A 9,357-nucleotide genomic window follows, 5' to 3' on the forward strand; every position below is an offset into this window, starting at 1 on the left:
AGGAAGAAAGAAAGAAAGGAAGAAGACAAAATAAAGTAGGATGAAATATAGTTATTAAAATAAAAAAATTATTATTAAGAAGAAAAATTTCTATTAAAAAAAGAAAAAAGAAAAAACAAAAAAAAACAAAAAAATGGGTTGGACTAACCCTAGGACAAATGGTGGAAACAAAGCTATACAGACAATCTCACACCGCAGCACACACATACACACTCACAACAAGAAAAAAGGGGAAAATAATAGTATATCTTGCTCCCAAAGTCCACCTCCTCAACTTGGGCTATTTCGCTGTCTATTCAGGTTTTCCACAGATGCAGGGCACTTCAAGTTGATTGTGGGGTTTTAATCCGCTGCTTCTGAGGCTGCTGGGAAATACCTCCCCCTCTCCTCTTTGTTCGCACAGCTCCTGGGGTTCAGCTTTGGACTTGGCCCGGCCTCTGCGTGTAGGTCGTCCGAGGGCGTCTGCCCTTCGCTCAGACAGGACGGGGTTAAAGGAGCAGCTGATTCGGGGGCTCTGGCACAGGCCGGGGGGGAGGGAGGGGCACGGATGCGGGGGGAGCCTGCGGCGGCAGGGGCCGGCGTGACGCTGCACCGGCCCGAGGCGCGCCACGCGTTCTCCCGGGGAAGCTGTCCCTGGATCCCGGGGCCCCGGCAGTGGCGGGCTGCACGAGCTCCCGGGAGGGGCGGTGTGGAGAGTGACCTGTGCTCGCACACAGGCCTCTTGGTGGCGGCAGCAGCAACCCTAGTGTCCTACGCCCGTCTCTGCTGTCCGCGCCGACAGCCGCGGCTCGCGCCCGTTTCTGGAGCTCCTTTACGCGGTGCCCTTAATCCCCTCTCCTCGCGCCCCAGGAAGCAAAGAGGCAAGAAAAAGCCTCCTGTCTCTTCGGCAGCTCTGCGCCCGTTTCTGGAGCTCCTTTACGCGGTGCGCTTAATCCCCTCTCCTCTCGCACCGGGAGACAGAGAGGCAAAAAAAAAAAAAAAAAAAAAAATCTCTTGTCTCTTCAGCAGCTCCGCGCCAGTTTCTGGAGCTCCTTTAAGCGTCACACTTAATCCCTTCTTCTCATGTCCCAGGAAGCAAAGAGGGCAAAAATGGTCTCTTGCCTCTTCGGCACCTCCAGACTTCTCCCGGACTCCCTCCTGGCTAGCCGTGGTGCACTAACCCCTTCAGACTGTGTTCACTCAGCCAACCCCAGTCCTCTCCCGGCTTCCGACCGAATCCTGAGCCTCAGCTCCCACTCCCCGCCCTTCCCGGATGGGGAAGACAAACCTCTCGGGCTGGTGAGTGCTGGCCAGCACCGATCCTCTGCGGGAATCTCTCCACTTTGCCCTCCGCACCCTGTTACTGCGCTCTCTTCCATGGCTCTGAAGCTTCCCCCCTCTGTCACCCGCAGTCTCCGCCTGTGAAGGGGCTTCTAGTGTGTGGGAAGCTTTCCTCCTTCACAGCTCCCTCCCACTGTTGCGGGTCCCGTCCCTATTCTTTTGTCCCTGTTTATTCTTTTTTCTTTTGCCCTACCCAGGTACATGGGGTGTTTCTTGCCTTTTGGAAGGTCTGAGGTCTTCTGCCAGCGTTCAATGGGTGTTCTATAGGTGCAGTTCCACGTGTAGATGTATTTCTGATGTATCTGTGGGGAGGAAGGTGATCTCCGCATCTTACCCTTCCACCATCTTCTCTCTCCTCTGATCTGATCTTTATGATTTCTTTCCTTCTGCTAACTTTGGGGTTTTTTTTCTTCTTCTTTCTCTAATTGCTTTAAGTGTATGTTTAGGTTTTTTTTTTTTTTTTTTTTTTTTTGAGGTGCTTCTTGTTTCTTGATGTAAGATTTTATTGCTCCAAGCTGGTAGCTGCTGGCCGCTGGTGCGTGGGGCCGTGTCCCAGCATGGCTGGCTGTGTGGCCTGGGGGGGGTGGGGAGGGGTCCCAGGACTGATACTAGCCCACTGGTGGGTGAGGTTGAGCCCTGGCACAGCTGGCTGTGTGGTCTGAGGGTCCTGGGGCTGGCTCGCTGGTGGACGGGAGAGCCTCCAGGGCTAATAGCCTAGAGGGAGGACTCCAAAATGGTGCTTGCTAACATCAGTGTCCTTGTGGTAGTACGAGCTCCTCAAGTTTCTGTCGCCAGCATGTATGTCCCCAGGGTGAGCTCCAGTTGTCTTCTGCCTCTCCAGGAGTCTCTCCAAGATCAGCAAATGGGTCTGACCCAGGCTCCTTTCAAATTACTGCCTCTGCACTGGGTCTCAGATCATGTGAGATTTTGTGTGTGCCCTACAAAAACAGAATCTTTGTTTCCTACTGCCCTCCAGATCTCCTGTATGTAAGCCCTGCTAGCCTTCAAGGCCAGACATTCTGGGGGTGTTTCCTCCTGGTGCAGGACCCCAGGGCTGGGGAGCCCAGCGTAGGGCTTAGATCCTTTGCTCCTTGGTTAGAACCTCCGCAATTGTGATTATCCTCCCGCTTGTGCATTGTCCACCCTGGGTTTGTGGATCTTGACTATACTGTATCTCTGCCCCTCCTACCCATCTTGTTCTGGTTCCTTCTTTATATCTTAAATTGTAGAAGTTTTTTCTGCTAGTGTTCAGGTTGTCCTCATTGTTAGTTATTCTGTAAATAGCTATAATTTTGGTATGCCCATGGGAGGAGGTGAGCTCAGGGTCTTCCTACTCCGTCATCTTGGCCATCTCCCTGTTTTGGTTTGGTATTATCTCCAGCTGAGAATCTGTGCTTTTACTTTGTGAAATTAGTCACCTCATTGGATTTATTATGTTTACTGACACCTTTGGATTTATTCCTACCTGTTATTCTGTAATCTCTATTTTACATCTATTTGGATTTTTTCAGATATAATAAAGGAAAAAAAATTCTGATTATATAGCTACCCCTCAGTATCCATGGAGGACTGGTTCCAGGACTTGCTTTGGATACCAAAATCCGCTGATACTCAAGCCCCATAGTTGGCCCTCCATATCTGTGTGTTCCACATCCATGGATTCAACCATCTATGGATCATAAACGTAGTACACAGAGGGCCAGCTGTACTTTGTCCTTATCCCTATCTTCACTTTACAATGTGCCATCACTTACTAGAAATCACCCTGGAACAAAACGAAGATTATAACAAGCCATGATATAAGTGGGGGAAACCCTGGGGTTTGAATAGGCATTAAGAAATTAACTTGTAATACAAAAGTGAAAGGCTTGGGCTTTTGGTTTGGAAAGCACAAACATTAATCTTTTATTTTTATCAAAGTTATACATATGCATAGTTAAAAAGTCAACTAGGTCTATAAGGTTTTGTTAAGAGAAACACCAGTCTCCTACCCCCAAAGCAAGCACTCTACTCTTCCAGCTGACTCTTTCTGTGTTTGCCTCATATCTCTAAATAATGTGAAAGCATGGCTACACCTTGATTCTCCCTTCAGTTTTCTGTATATTATATTTTAACCTCCTATTACAGAAGGTGAGAATTTAGTTCTCTTTTCTCTCCCTACTCCATCATCCCACAGATGCATTTCTGACTTTCCCATATGCCCACCCTCTCGAAGTGGCTACACTGCAATATAACAAGCATGTATGCCCTTCATAGTGGAGCCATTTAAGATAACTGTGATTACTTTTTCTATATAATTTCTTATTTTCCCTGGGTTACCAGTGTTCTGTTTTTCTCCTTTGCTTAGTTAAAAAAAATTTTTGGAATGTATTTAGGAATTCGACCACACAATCGCCATCATTTATCTAATTGCCTCCCCAAATGTTTATTCACATTAGGTATTCTATTGAGTTCAACTTCTTGAAGAAGTTTCTCCTGGAACCTGAGCTACTCCCATCTAGATGGTGCCCTCTGTGACTGGTACTCAGCCATCATCCCAGATCTGCCTTCATCCAGAATCCCCATCTCCTTTCTGTGCTGCAGATCCTATTTCCCATCTCCCATTTTTTCCTTTTTCTCATTTTGCTCTCTTGCTCCACTACGTTTTCTAGTAGCTTCCTGAGAAAAGATGAGTGTAAGGTAACTTGTAGTGTTGTATTAGTCAGCTTGGGTTCCCATAACAAAATATCATGGACTGGGGGGCTTAAACAACAGAAACTCATTTTCTGATAATTGTGGAGACTAAAAGTCCCATATCAAGGTGCTGGTACACTCTGTTCCTGGGGAGAGCTCTCTTCCTGGCTTGTAGGCAGCCACCTTCTTGCTAAAGAAGAGCTGAAGATATGGTTTCATCTAGGCTTTAGTTATATGAAACCTTTTGGAAATAAAGGGCACCCTTCTGTCTTATGGACATTTCAAACTTGCTGTAGCATTCTTTGGTCACTCTGAGTATTTTCCTTTTGTTTTTTAATAAAGGAGAATCAGTTTTCTGCTATATGATCTATGTCACATGAAAAATTAGAAAGGAAATCCACTCTGTGCTTTCTCTTTATAGGTCGTCTCACTTAATCCTCGCATAACTCTATAAGTATTATAACTGTTATCCTTTTACAGACAAAGGAACTGAGCCTCAGAGAGGTCAAATTAGTTGCTTAAGATCACACAGCTAGTTGGCGCCATGACCAAGTGTGAAGCCAGATCTGTTTGTCTCTCAAGGTCCGTTGATGCTCTGGTTCATCTTTCCCCACACAGCTAGAAGGGATAAACTAAGACCATTCCTATATGTTTATGTCCCTAATCCTTTTAATTCTCATTTTTTCAATATCTTCCTTCTGAACTCTTCTGTTTTGAAGCTTGATCTTATCTAGAAATTAATATTAAGTTGCTTATCTATACCCTTTAACCATTATCAGATAAGTTTATTTATTTATATATTTATTTATTTATTTATTTTTGGGTGTGTTGGGTATTCGTTTCTGTGCGAGGGCTTTCTCTAGTTGCGGCGAGTGGGGGCCACTCTTCATCGTGGTGCGTGGGCCTCTCACTGTCGCTGCCTCTCTTGTTGCAGAGCACAGGCTCCAGATGCGCAGGCTCAGTAGTTGTGGGTCATGGACCTAGTTGCTCCGTGGCATGTGGGATCTTCCCAGACCAGGGCTCGAACCCATGTCCCCTGCATTGGCAGGCAGATTCTCAACCACTGCGCCACCAGGGAAGCCCAGATAAGTTTTTAATACAGTGTTTTTCAAGCTAAAGGTCCTAACCTATTAGTGGGTTATGAAATAAATATAAGGATTGAAAATAGCATTTAAAAATGATATTGTAATAGAATAAGAATTATTCCTGTTCCTTTGAATATTTATATGAATATTCATTGCGTGCAGAAAGGAATAAACACTGTTATACGTGTGCATATTTGTATTCTGGGTTATGAAGTAAAGTGTTCTTCGTATTCCGGGTCATGATCAGAAGAAGATTCCTGACTCATTCCACACTGTCTTTCACAAATAGTCCAAGCCATTTTTTTAGCATATACATTTTAAAACGTATTTTGAACAAAATATACAATTTGCATGTGACGAAAAGCCATCATGATCTGCCCCCTGCCACCCTACTGGCAGCCATTTTGTCCATAAACACTTTATATTTTAGACATACCAAATTAGTTTTACAAAACGACATTATTGACTTGTATATCCAATAAAATGCACTCATCCTAAGTCATAGCTTTATGTGCTTTGTATATACTTGTTTAACCACCATTGTAAATCAATACGCGCAGCACTTCCATCGTCCTTAAAAGTTCCCTGTGCACCTACTCTCCAATCCCAGCCCCAGGCCACCACTGAACTGCTTTTCTATAGCAGTGAGGTAGTCTTGTCTTTTCTAGAGTTTCATATATAGGATATAACATATGTAATCTTTGTGTCTTTGTTCACTTAGAATAGTGCTTTTGAGACAACAATGTTCTTACAGGTCTCTGTAGGCCGTTCTTTTTATGGATAGGTAGTATTCCATTGTATGACTATAGCAGAATTTATCTGTTCACCTGAAGGTAAATGTTTGGTGTGTCTCCAGTTTTTGCTTATTATTAATAAAGCTGCTATGAACATTTTGGTAAAATCTTTTGTGTGATCATTTTGAGGTGGGGTAAATACCTCAGAGTATAATTGCTACATTGTGGTACATCTAGGTTTAACTCTATAAGAAATTAACAATCTGTTTTTCAAAGTGATTGTATTATATTTCCACTTGCAATGCCTGAGTGTTCTAGCTGCTCCATATTCGTGGTTATGTCAAATTTTTAATTTTAGCTATTCTAGTAGGTGTGTGGTGGTATCTCATTGTGGCTTTAACTTGCATTTCTTTGATGACCAGGAATGTTGAGCATCTTTTCGTGTACTTATTGGCCTTTTGTTTATTTTCATTTGTGAAGTGTCTGTTCAAATCTTTTGCCCATTTTTTCCTCGGGTGCGTTGCCTTTTTATTACTGAATTGTGTTTGTATTTTCTGAATAGAAATTCTTTGTTGGATACATGCATTGTAAACATCTCCTTCTTATCTTTGGTTTATCAATTCATTTTCTGAATGATGTATTTTAAAGAAAAAATACTTTGAATTTTCATAAACGTATCAATTTAATTTATACATTGATAAGTGTATCAATTTTTTATTGTGAGTGCTTTTTATATCCTCAGAAATCTTTGCCTATCCCAAGATCATGAAGGTTTACGTGCATGTTTTCTTTGAGACATTTTACAGTTTTAGATATTACATTTAGGTCTATGATCCATTTCAAGTTAGTTTTTGTGTATGATAGGAGTTATGGATTGAGGTTAATTTTTCCCCCATGCGTAGTTGTTCCAGCACCATTTACTGAAAAGTCTGTCTTTATCTCCATTGAACTATCTTTTGCACGTTTGTCAAAAATCAATTTTTCGTATGTGTGTGCATCTATTTCTGGACTTTCTCTTCTATTCCAATGAAAATAGACAATATTCTATATGTCTGTACTTACACTAGCACTACTCTGTCTTGATTTCTATAGATTTATAGTAAGGCTTGAAATCAAGTCGTGTAAATCCCCTAATTTTGTTCTTCTTTTTCAAATTCGTTTTGGCCATTCTAGGACCTTTCCATTTCCATATATATTTTAGAATCTATTTGTCGTTTTCTACCAAAGACTTGCTGGGGTTTAGACTGTAATAATTGATCTGAAGCTACAAATCAATTAGGGGAAAGTTTATATCTTATCAATATTGATCATTCAGTTCATGAACAGGGTATATCTCTTGATTAATTTAGCTCTCTCCTTTCTCTTAGGAATGTTTTTTAGTTTTCAGAATACAAATATTGCACTTATATTATTAGATTTGTCCCTAAATTTTTAACGTTTCTCTACACTATTATAAATTTAAAAATTTCACTTTCCAATTTTTAAAATAGACTTTATATTGTAGATCACTCTTAGGTTCACAGCAACTGAGAGGAAGGCACAGAGATTTCCTGTATATCCCCTTCCCCTACATATGCACAGCCTCCCCGCTACCAAAATCCCACACCACAGTGGTGTGTTTACTAGAATCAGTGAATCAACAATGACACACTATTATCACCCAAAGTCCATAGCTTACATTATGGTTCACTCCTGGTGTTGTACAGCCTATAGGTTTTGACAAATGTACAATGACATGTATTCACCATTATTGCATCATGCAGAGTAGTTGCACTGTCCTAAAAATCCTTTGCCTTTACTTATTCATCGCTCCCTCCCTCCTTAATCCCTAGCAACTACTGATCATTTTACTATTGCCATAGTTTTGCCTTTTCCAGAATGTCATATCGTTGGAATCACACAGTATATAGCCTTTTACAGATTGGCTCTTAACTTAGTGATATGGAGTTACGTTTCCTGCATGTCTTTTCATGGCTTGATAGCTCATTTCTTTTCAGCACTGAATAATATTCCACTGTCTGGATGTACTACAGTTTATTTATCCATTCACTTACTGAACGACATCTTGGTTGCTTCCAAGTTTTCACAATCAGGAACAAAGCTGTTATAAATATCCATGTGCAGGTTTGTGTGGAGATAAGTTTTCACTTATTTGGGTAATACAAATATGCATAATTGCTTATCATATGATAAGGGTATGTTTAGTTTTGTAAGATACTGCCCGATTGTCTTCCAAAGTGGCTGTATCATTTTACATTCCCATCAGCAATGAATGAGAGTTCTAGTTGCTCCTCATCCTCACTGGCATTTGGTATTGTCAGTATTTTGAATTTTGGCCATTCTAATAGATGTGTAGTGGTATCTCATTGTTGCTTTAATTCATAATTCCCTAATGATGTAGGATGTTGTACATCTTTTCATTTGCTTATTTGACATCTGTATACCTTCTTTGGTGAGGTGTCTGTTCAGATTTTAAAATCTGGTTGCTTATTTCCATATTGTTGAATTTTAAGGGTTCTTTGAATATTTTTGATAACAGTCTTTTATCATATATGTGTTCTGTTAATATTTTCTCCCAGGCTGGTGGCTTGTTTTCTCATTCTCTTGACAATGTTTTTCTCAGAGCAGAAGTGTTCAATTTTAACAGAGTCCAGCTTATCAATTATTTCTTTCATGGATCATGCCAATTATTTTTTTGCCAATAAAAAAATGCAATTGATTTTTAATATCGACCTTGTATGTTGTTATCTTACTATACAGTTGACCCTTGAACAACATGGTGATTAGGGGTGTTGACCCACCACAAAATCCCAAATCCACATAAACTTATAGTCAGCCCTCCTTATACTCCATTCCTCCATATCTGTGGTTCTGCATCTGTGGATTCAACCAACTGGGGATCGTGTAGTAATTGTAGTATTTATCAATACTTTGAAAAAAAAACTCTGTGTAAGCAACATGTGCAGTTCAAACCTGTGTTGTTCAAGGATTAACTTTACTCACTTATTAGCTCTTTTATTATTTGTTGTATTAGTAATTTTTTTGTAGAATCCTTAGAATTCTATAAAACACAATCATGTCATATGTAAATAAAGATACTTTGGCTTCTTTCTTTACAATCTGTATACTTTTTTTTTCTTACCTTGTTGCATTGGCTAGAACTTACAGTACAAAATTGAATGGAAGTGGTGAAAGCAGATATCCTTGCATTATTTTGAATTTTAGGGAAAAAACATTCAGTCTTTCACCATTAAATATGATGTTAGCTCTAGATTTTCTCAACACTATATCAGGTTGAGAAAGTTCCCTTCTATTTCTAGGTTTTTTGTGATTTTCTTTTTATTATGAAAAGATGTTGAATTTTTTCAGGTGCTTTTTCTGTATCTGTTGAGATGATTATATTTTTTATCTTGTTTAGTTTGTTAATATAGTGAATTATATTGACCGATTTCCAAATGCTAAAACAACCTGATTGCTAAAAAAAAAAAAGTCCCAGTTGATCAGGAGGTATTATCCTTTTTATGTGTTGCTGGATTCAATTTGCT

Source organism: Physeter macrocephalus, chromosome 15, assembly GCF_002837175.3.
Source record: "Physeter macrocephalus isolate SW-GA chromosome 15, ASM283717v5, whole genome shotgun sequence".
NCBI lineage: Eukaryota > Metazoa > Chordata > Mammalia > Artiodactyla > Physeteridae > Physeter > Physeter macrocephalus.